The 10,685-nt window shown below is 39.0% G+C and overlaps 1 pseudogene; it reads left to right on the top strand.

Moving 5' to 3' along the window:
* The first annotated feature begins 1,226 nt into the window (after nucleotides 1-1,226).
* The window catches only part of LOC147451093 (uncharacterized), a 41,773-nt pseudogene continuing 32,314 nt past the window's right edge, over nucleotides 1,227-10,685 (top strand).

The following is a 10,685-nucleotide window of genomic DNA, read 5'->3' as shown; positions in this document are numbered from 1 at the left end:
TTGCTTGATTCTTTGTAGAGCTTCAATTCTACCAAGATTCCATGCTTAAGCTTCAAGGGGGGCTCCACGTATCAAAGCTCAGTTGGATCTACTCCCAGTGTCACCCACCCGCCTTCTCCTTGCTAGATTTGGTAATTCAAAGCTTGATCCTCAAGCTCCCATAGCCACCATCAAGAGCTTGCTCAAGAGGGTGGAGTGCATCATCATCAATCACCACCACCGCTCTAATACCAATTAAAAGTGTGTGGATGTGTGTGTGTACGTGTGCATGTAGGGAAGGGGAGAAGGAGAAGAGTTTTGTGTGGGTGGAGCGAACCTCTCATGAGGACCTCCTTATTCTCTGTATATGTACAAAGAAGAAGGAAAATATGGTCGAACACCAGATGTCCGGCCTCATGCAAAGGCACATTGCCTGAACCCCAACACACACATCCTCCTTATTGAAGCCCTTAATGAAAAGTGAGGCCCTGATTTTCTAATGGCCTTATGTTCTCAATGAATGTGTACATGGTGTACATCTCTGAATGCTATTCTTTCTGAAGTGAGGTTAGATGAGTGCTTTGGACATTCTTCTATGTGGTGAAAATATGATGCTCTCAACAAATTCTAAACAAACGTGATACTAGAGAGAGAGAGAGAGAGAGAGAGAGAGAGAGAGAAAGAGGTTCTTCCTTGGTATTCTCCACCTACACCATCGGTGGTTGTTGCTTGTCGCAATAGCCTTGCCTGCCTGGCATTGACCATTCTAGTAGACCTTAATCACAACTTATTGTCACTTATTTTTGCACGAAATTTGCAACTCACGTTAAGATCCCATTTATGAAGATATGTCGACATGTGTGCATTCAGTTACACACACACAAAGAGACTCCATTGCTTCTAAGTTGGGTAGGGTACTTTTCACTCCTGAATTGCAGTGGATAAGATCGAGATTGGATGTTAAAGTCTGTATTCTTTGAAATATGATCAAGCCAATCCCAAAGTATTTAGACTTGAGTGTTCTCGTCGTTCTCGAACACCTGTTATTACAAATGCCGCAATATTGGTCATTATGCTAATGATTGGAATGAGGTAGTTGGTGCCCGGAATCAGCAAGTCAAGACAATGTAAAGATACGTTACTAGAGAGGTCAAGCTTGTTGACAATGTCCCTCGGGTGGAAGATAAGGCCAAATAACAGGACCTATCGAGCATGAAGGAGAATGTAAGCTTCAACCCCAAGTGGAGATGCAAGATGGACCAGTGACGCCTAGCGGCCCGCCTATTGATGAGGCCGATACCGAGACAAGATATGTGATGGCAGAGTCACAAGATAAACTAGAGTCAATCGTCAATCCAGTGGGAGTGACGATGGATTCCAGTCAAATTAGCAGGTATCTTATCGAAAGGTTCAGTAGTAGAAAGACGATTGTGAATAAATACTACTGTCAAAGTAGCTTCAACCCAAAAAACACGGGATAACCTAGAATGAATCAACATACATCTTATAGCATTGAGAATAATGCAATGTTTTCATTCAGCAACATTGTTCTATTGAGGTGAATATGGAATAGTGTGGTTATCACTCACAATTTGTGAGTTTGGAATAAAAAACATATTTTCATGCTTCTAGCATCATATACTCAATGTTGTAGTAGTGAATGACACTTCCATTTACCAAGATATATTTGAAGCATTTTCAGCTACCTTTAGAAATTAGTAGATTTTTTTTAATCATACTTTCTTTGCAAGCTAAACCCAAAATGTTTTTATATTTCATGAAATTTGGTGTGATGGTTCAAAGTTTATCAATATGTGAAGTACAAAGGAAGTACATATTGTTAGAGAGTTTAATTGTCGATGCCCGCTTATCCAATAGCAAAATGGTTGCGAAGAGGAAAAACAGAATCTTAGGGAGATGGTATGCAACATGTGTCATAAAATCTAATATCTAACTTTACAAAATGATTTTCTCATATTAAACTGATCATTTAATATAGGAATAGAAAAGGGGGACAAGAGCTAGGATATAGATATGTGCTTCTAGACCTATCTCTACAAGGGACCAAAAGGAAAGATGGTTGCATCTCAATAGGGTCCAGCACAAGACGATCTACCATTTAGAGCAATGTGCAATAAGTACTTATAGACTTATCTCAATAGAGGACCAAGAGGAGATATGGTTACATCTCAATAGGGTTCCAAAAGGAGATAGTCTATCAAAGAGAAAACATGCATCTAATGGAGCTTAAAAGACCTCAGGGTTAGCTTCATTAAAGCCTCCAAAGGTTAGTGTTAAAAGTCCTTAGACCTAGGACCTTTAGGTACTTTAGACCTTAGGCAAGATAAGCCTGTGCTTGAGGTGCTTGTCGTGCTTAAGGACTAAGGTGCTTGAGGTGCTTGTTGTGCTTGATGACTAAGATGTTTGAGGTGCTTGCCATGCTTAATGACTAAGGTGCTTGAGGTGCTTGGTGACCAAGGTGCCTGCGGTGTTCAAGTCAAAGATGAGCCCTTAAGGTAGGGGAGAGAACACTCACACACACACACACACTCTAGGCAAGCCTAAGACACAAGGGGCATAAAGGACACATGTCAAGCCCCTAGTAATATTGCCCTCATAATGTGCCTGAATCCTATTGGATGACCTATAGGAAGGTCCAATGAGAATTTAGATTCAATTAAATAATTAAGATCTTTCTCTCAAGGGGGAAAATGGGGACACTTTCACAAATGCTACAATTAAATAATTAAGATCTTTCTCCCAAAGGGGAAAAAGAGGACACTTGTCCAAATGCTACACCCCTTGCTTGTTATGACTAAAGTCATTCATTGGCTAGCCCAAGGCTTGAGCCAATAGGCTTGTAGCAAGAGTAAATTAGCAAAATTGAATCCTCTCTCTCTCTCTCTCTCTCTCTCTCTCTCTCTCTCTCATATACTCCACTAGCCACACATACACTCGCCCATTGTGTGTTGTGCACACAAGTCATCTCCTTCTCCAAGATTGAGAAGTGGAGAGCCTACATCAACACCCCTTGGCTATGGAATGCAAATCCAACCAAGAATTATACTCAAAAATCAATGCTTATCCATCTCTCCATCTTCATTATCACTATGCTAAGCTATGCTCTAAGAGTGATTATAACATGAGGAGACTACTTCTTTCTTGTAGAGATACATCTTCTTCTCTTCATCTTCCTCACTCCCTGCTAGCTCTCTCCACCTTTGAAGGTGTTTGAGGTCTTGGGATTGAGACCGGGGACAAGTTAATGTTTTTGCAAGTTAGTTACAGGCATAATATTGGTACATGAAGCTTACCATATTCATGTCATCAACAAAGTCTCAAGGAACACAAAGCATGTATTATACGAAGTCTCTCTTCAAGGGAGAATCTAAAATACAAAATCCTTTTAAAGGGGGGACCGGCTCCAAGTAAATCCGGTCCTCAAATGTTGCCAATTTCTCTAATTCTCTCTCTCTTTTGCAAGTATTGTTCATTTTGTATAATGTTTATTTTGCTACCTTCAATCAAGTACTCTCCTTATGTTCATTAAGAATCGTCTTAAGGAAATGTTCACTATTGTTACTTTAATTCCTCTACAGTCCATGTTATTAGCCATATTCCATTACATTGGTATTAGAGCTATTGGTTTCTCTTTTCTTGCTTAAGAAGAGAGGTCCTTAAGTTGTCCATGAAAGGTTGGAGTTGTTCATAACTTCATTGCAAGAGGATAAGTGGGACAAGGATTTATTATCTCCGTTGGAATGAACTAAGTTTGAGGTACACCATTGGGAACTATAGAATTAATAATGGAGTCTTTTGGGGCTTGCCTTTGGCTTAACCATTATTGAGCTACTAGCAAGCTCAACAAGAACCATAATTAATCGAGCACTGTTAGACCCTCTCCACTACTCTTTGCAATCAACATTCTCTAAACCATGGGTGTGGCTGCTTGAGAGTTAATTTTCAAAAGTTAAGAAGAGTAGAAACTGAAGTTTTGAGGTTGCCAAAGCGCAAAGTAACATACACATAAATTATTTTAGCATGGCTGACAATAATAAAGAGAGTAAAATGAATATTGATAACTTTCATTTTGCACATGAAGGTGCTACTAATGACTCCCCTATGCTTGTGAGTTTGCTAGAGGTAACAACAAGCTATGGGTAACCCCGCCCTACAAAGTGAAGTTGCCCAACAACTTCGCACCCATGGGATTCTCCAAACTCCCGAAGAGAGAGAGAGAGAGAGAGAGAGAGAGAGAGAGTAGAAATCCTCTTGTAGAGACTTCAAAAAGAAGACTCTCTCCGGTGAGAGAAGAGTAAGAATCCTATGAAAGAGAAAGAAGTGAATCTCCAAGTTTTTTGGAAGACGTGGCTCCGCAAAGATGGCGGTCAAGACAATCCCCAACTCCTCCGAGGAGGAAAATATCATCATATATTCCTTCTCCTTATCATTTTGAGAAGGAAGAGAGGGATCAAAAGAAGAAAAATGTGAGAAAGAGGTCACCCTCTTCTCCATCTTCATCATCTTCCTCCTCTTTCAATGAAAACAACAGTTTCCCTTCTAGAGAGTACAAGAGGAGAGGACGTCACAAATCCTATGTTGCTTGGAAAAGGTCCTACAAGCTTAAGAAGTTCAAGGAGGGAGGAAAGAGCATCTCTTTTCTCACCTATGATGACACCATTGGTGCTACGGACAAAGTTTTGGCCTCCATCCAACAATTTGATGCGGCCTTTGGAGATGATAAATTCACATTGTCCTCTAAGCTACACCATGTAGCTATGCATTTCTAAAATTCTGTCAGAGAATGATGGGCTAGTCTATGACGTAATGGTGAAGCTGCAAAGACATAGAAAACTCTACGAGTTTCCATAATGAAGCAATTTCTTGCAAGTGATGCCAAAGACAAAGTAATTACCGAATGGAAAAGTTTAAAGCTATCTCCCAATGAGTCTATCCACAAGTATGTGGACAAGTTTTGGGATTTACATCTCAAAGCTTCAGCCTACCAAAAAGATAGACTTTGTAGAACAAAAACAACAGTTTTGTGCAGGATTTTCTAAAGGTATGGACAAGTATGTCCATTCTCAATGGCCTAGGACCAAAATGCGGGCATACACCATACTGAGGTTGCTTTACAAATCAATTTACAACAAGGGGCTAAGAAGAATACTAAGCCCATGGAAATTAAAGAGAGAAATGAACCTAGAGGGAAGAATAATGCTTAACATTCTTGCAAAGGCAACTCTAGCAAAACAACAATAAAGCTAAGTAGAAAGGAGTCTACAAAGACAAAAAAACATTTTCTCCCAAGGAGCTCAAAGATAACTGGTGCTTCAAGTGCGGGAAGCAAGGATATGCTATCGTGCTTGCCCTTAAAGAAATGTCTGCAATGAGCCACCTAGAGCCTCTATGGCTGAAGCTCCAAAAGAGGATACTCATTGCAAAGGATCATCCCTTTCTTATGCTTGGGGAAAGGTGAGAGAGCATGATGCTTTTGTCCTTTTTGACCCTCGCTCTACTCACAAATTCATATCAATGGAGTTGGCCATTAAGTTAGGCATACAAGCTCATGACATGGGAGACACATTTAAAACTGATGGAGCTTTCAAGGGACAAGAAGATGCAATTACTTCCTTTATTGGGAAATTGATGCTTCATGTCCAAAGCTACCTTGACAAAGAGGACTTCTTCATCTTCCCTCTCAAACATGAGGATTTTACCCTTGGGGCATCATGGTTGCCACTATGAAGTTCCTTGAAAGGAGAATTTATCTCAATAACAGGGAAAAATCCATGTAGATAGATGCTAATGAGTCGAGGAACACCATATCCCTGGTAAATACACTTGCTTTTAATAAGTCAATGAGAAGCTCTATTTTTGCGTATATGATTTTTGTTAGAAAATCTGTAAATGATTCTAATGTTTTCACAAATAGCAATAAAGGGAGTCAAGAGAAATTAGAGTTGCCTAATTTCCTAAATGGATTCCAAGATCTTTTCATTGATGACATCCCTAGTGAGCTACCTCCAACACGAGGGGATGATGACCATGCAATAGAGCTTCTACTAGGAAGCTCACCCCCTAATAAACCTCCTTATCAAGATCGTTTCACAATCTTAACAAGAGGAGATCATGAGGCAAGTGCATGAATTGGTGGAAAAAGGGATGGTGAGACCTAGCTCCTCTCCGTTCTGTTCACCAATACTTTTAGTGCAAAAGAAAGACGACACACAGCACATGTGTGTCAACTATAGAGGACTAAATAGAATCACCATAATAAAAAACGATTTCTCGTGCCGGGGGTAGAAGATCTATTTGATAAGTTACAAGATTCGTCCTGACCATTGCTCCAGCCACATTCAAACTCATGATGGACAAAAATCTTTAGGCCACACAAATTCTCTTGAGGAGTACAAGCAACACCTCCAAGTAATCTTTCAAGTTGTGAGAGAGAATAAGCTTTTCATTAATCAAAAGAAAAGTGAATTTTTCCTCTAAGAGATTCAATATTTTGATCATGTTATCTCTAAAGATGGAAGTCATATGTATCCAACAAAGTTAGAGGTAATAAGAGGATGGCCTAATGCAAGGAATCTACAGGAGCTACGAAGCTTTATAGGTATGTGTGCATACTATAGATGCTTCATAAAAAAATTCTCGCTAATAGAAGACCCATTACATGCCTTAACAAAAAAGAACTTTAAGTATTCATGGACCGTAAAAGAGCAAGAAGCTTTTGAGAAGCTTAAGGAGAAGCTTATCTCTCAACATGTGCTCACACTACTAGATCTCTCAATGCCATTTGAGGTCCGATGTGATGCTTGTGGTGATTTTCTTGGAGCTATTTTTCTTCAAGTAGGGCTTGCCATAGCATATGAGAGTCAAACAGTTAGTTCTGATAAGAGAGTATTTGGCAAAAATGAAAAAGAGATACTAGCCATTCTATATGCCCTAGACACGTAGAAACACTATCTCTAGGGGACTCCATTCATCCTACGAACGGATCACAAAGCCTTAAGAACTTCATGATGCAAACCAAGCTCTTTGATAAACAAATGAAGTGGGAAAATTTTCTCTCGCAATTTAAATTTCATATTGCTCACGTTGCTAGCAAGCACAATCAAGTGGCTGATGCACTTTCACAACGCCCAAGGTAAATGTGGTGTCAATAGAAACTCACAATGATCTATCTTTCATGATAGATGAATATGCTACTGATCACGACTTTAAGTATGCAATATAGTCTTTGCATTAGGGAAGAAAGAAGAACCATTCACCTTGGAGGATGGTTATCTTCTAAACAGTAGTAGGCTATATGTTACTCACCCATACAATAAGAAAGTTAACGGTATGAATCACATTCTTCTCTTTATGCGAGGCGAAGAGGGATTCCATAATCTACTCTTCAAGGAGTAGAAATGTATTTTTGTTGGCCTATCATGAAAATTAAAAATACAAGAGTATGTTTCAAAATGTGCGGTATGCCAAAAGTCAAAATTTGACTGAGGGAAGCAATTCGGATTGTTTCAGTCAACATTCTTAGCAAGAAAACACACTCTATGCCTGTCAAAAATACTATTACATCACATCAAACAACAACCCTCTTCAAATCTCAAATTTTTGAGTATCATGGCTTGCCAACATCCATAGTGTTGGATAGAGATTCTAGAGTGGCCAGTAAGTTTTGGAAGGGTCTCTTTGAGAATCTAGAAATTAAATTAAATTTCTCTTTCGGCCTATCATCCACAAACAGATGACCAAAGTAAAATAACTAATCTAACAATTATTGATCTACTAAAAGCGTATGGCATGGAAGTAGATCAATGTTCTCAATGAGAGAAGTACCTACCTCTTATAGAGTATGCGTACAATCACATTGTACATACTTCTATGGGGAAAGCACCTTTTGAGGTTAAAGAGGGAAGATCCAAAAATCCTTACTACTTAATCTACACGAGAAGATCTTCATTGCTGTCAAATATAGCCGTGACTTACAAGAATCATTTCAAAATATTCCAAATATTAAAGAGGTTATATCCATCTCACAAAAAAGGCAAAAAGTGCTACTGCTAATAAGCATAAAAGAGACTTAGCCTTTAAGGAAAATGAATGGGTCTTGCTAAATTTTCTCAAGGCATACTACGGGCCAGAATCCTACGAGACACCATGAGTATTATGCTAAACTAGCAAAAAGATACTATGGTCCTTTTTAAATTCTTAAGCCAATGAATGAAATGGCTTATCAATTAAAGTTTCCCAACCATTGTCTCATGCATAATGTTTTTCATGGGAGCCTACTTAAGCCTTACAAAGAAGCATCACCAAAAGAAGCAATAGTTGTAGACCCTCCAAAAACCAAAGATCAAGAAGAGGTACTTCAACTTGAGTCCATTCTACGACATGAAGGCAAGGTATTAAGAAACAATAAGATTGCCCGACGATATCTTATTAAGTTTAAGAATTATCCTTTTAAAGATGCTAGATGGATGCAAGGAGCCTAGCTTAAGGATAATATGAACCTTGTCAATGCTTACAATGATGCCTTAGAGTAAGCATATGAAAATGCATTTTAAATGAACAACTCTTTCTTTTATTTTTTACAAAGTGTAAGAAGTATGCATGTTTAGGATCATGTTTGTGGCAACGAAGTCTCCCAAACACCAAGTAGAACTTGTCACTCTACTTTGGAAGTATCATATGGACTAAAGAGCAAATAGGCTTGCGCCATCTAAGTCTCTCAAGCACCAAATGGATTAGTCATCCATTCTGGAAAAATGTCGTAGGGTAAAAAGGGATCCTCTATCCACTAAGAAACATGGACTAAAGACTAGGCTTTATCTTATCTACCTCATAGTAGAGGATGACTATGGTTTCAAGAGAGAGGTAACACCATAAAATCTAATATCTAACTTTACCAAATGATTTTCTCATATTAAATTGATCATTTAATATGAGAAGATAAAAGGGGAACAAGAGTTATGATATAGATATGTGCTTCTAGACCTATCTTAGCGGGGGAATAAAAGGGAAGTTGATTGCATCTCAATAGGGGTCTAAAAGGAGATGGTCTACCAAAGAGCAATGTGCTATAAGTGCTTCTAGACTTATCTTAGCAAGGGACCAAGAGGAGAGATGGTTACATCTCAATAGGGGTCCAAAAGGAGATAGTCTATCAAAGAGAAAACGTGCATCTAATGGAGCTTAAAAGACCGCAGGGTTAGCTTCATTAAAGCCTCCAAAGGTTAGTGTTAAAAGTCCTTAGACCTAGGACCTTTAGGTACTTTAGAACCTAGGCAAGCTAAGCATGTGCTTGAGGTGCTTGTCGTGCTTAATGACTAAGGTGCTTGAGGTGCTTGTCATGCTTGAGTGACTAAGGTGCTTGTTGTGCTTGGTGGCCAAGGTGCTTGAGGTGTTCAAGGCAAAGATGAGCCCTAAAGGTAGGGGCATGAGAGAGAACACTCACATACACACACACACTCAAGGCAAGCCCAAGACACAAGGGACATAAAGGACACATATCAGGCCCCTAGCAATATTGCGGTCATAATGTGTATGAATCCTATTGGATGACCTATAGGAAGGTCAAATTAAAACTTAGATTTAATTAAATAATCAAGATCTTTCTCTCAAAGGGGGAAAAGCAGACACTTGCTCAAATGCTACACCCCTTGCTTGTTATGACTAAAGTCATTCATTGGCTAGCCCAAGGCTTGAGCCAATAGGCTTTTAGCAAGAGTAAAGTAGCAAAATTAAATTCTCTCTCTCTCTCTCTCTCTCTCTCTCTCTCTCTCTCTCTCTCGTATACTCTATAAGCCACACACACACTCCCCCATTGTGTGTTGTGCACACAGTCATCTCCTTCTCCAAGGTTGAGAAGTGGAGAGCCTACACCAACACACCTTGGCTATGGAATGCAGATCCAACCAAGAGTTATGCTCAAAGCAATGCTTATCAATCTCTCCATCTTCATTTTCACTATGCTAAGCTATGATCTAAGAGTGATTATATGTGAGGAGACTACTTATTTCTTGTAGAGATACATCTTTTTCTCATCATCTTCCTCATTCCCTGCTAGCTCTCCCACATTTGAAGGTGTTTGAGATCTTGGGATTGAGGCCGGGGATAAGTTAATGTTTTTGCAAGATAGTTACAGACATAATATTGGTGCATGAATCTTACCATCTTCATGGCATCAACAAGGTCTCAAGGAACAGAAAGCATGTATTATACCAAGTCTCTCTTCAAGGGAGAATCTATAATACAAAAGCCTTTTGGAAGGGGGACCGGCTCCAAGTAGATCCATTCCTCAAATATTGTCAATTTCTCTAATTCTCTCTATCTTTTGCAAGTATTGTTCATGCCAAGCTAACTAGGTATAATGTTTATTTTGCTACCTTCAATCATGTACTCTCCTTATGTTCATTAGGAATCCTCTTAAGTAAATGCTCACTATTGTTACTTTAATTCTGCTATAATCCATGTTATTAGCCATATTCTGTTGCAACATGATATAGAGTCAAATATTAACGATAACGACTTGGCTAGATTCTGCTATAAAAGCTCCGCAGGTTCACTTGTGATAACGTACCACATGAGTTTAGCAATATCATTTTTCGAATTTCCAAAATTTAAGCCTTTAAACCTTAGTGCATTAACAAGAGGACATTTTTTAGTGGAAAAAAGCTCGCTAATAAAAAAAAGTGGGA

The sequence above is a fragment of the Adiantum capillus-veneris genome, chromosome 9, assembly GCF_014529385.1.
Source record: "Adiantum capillus-veneris isolate H3 chromosome 9, ASM1452938v2, whole genome shotgun sequence".
In the NCBI taxonomy this organism is placed as follows: domain Eukaryota; kingdom Viridiplantae; phylum Streptophyta; class Polypodiopsida; order Polypodiales; family Pteridaceae; genus Adiantum; species Adiantum capillus-veneris.
This window is presented reverse-complemented; position numbering and strand designations above follow the sequence as displayed.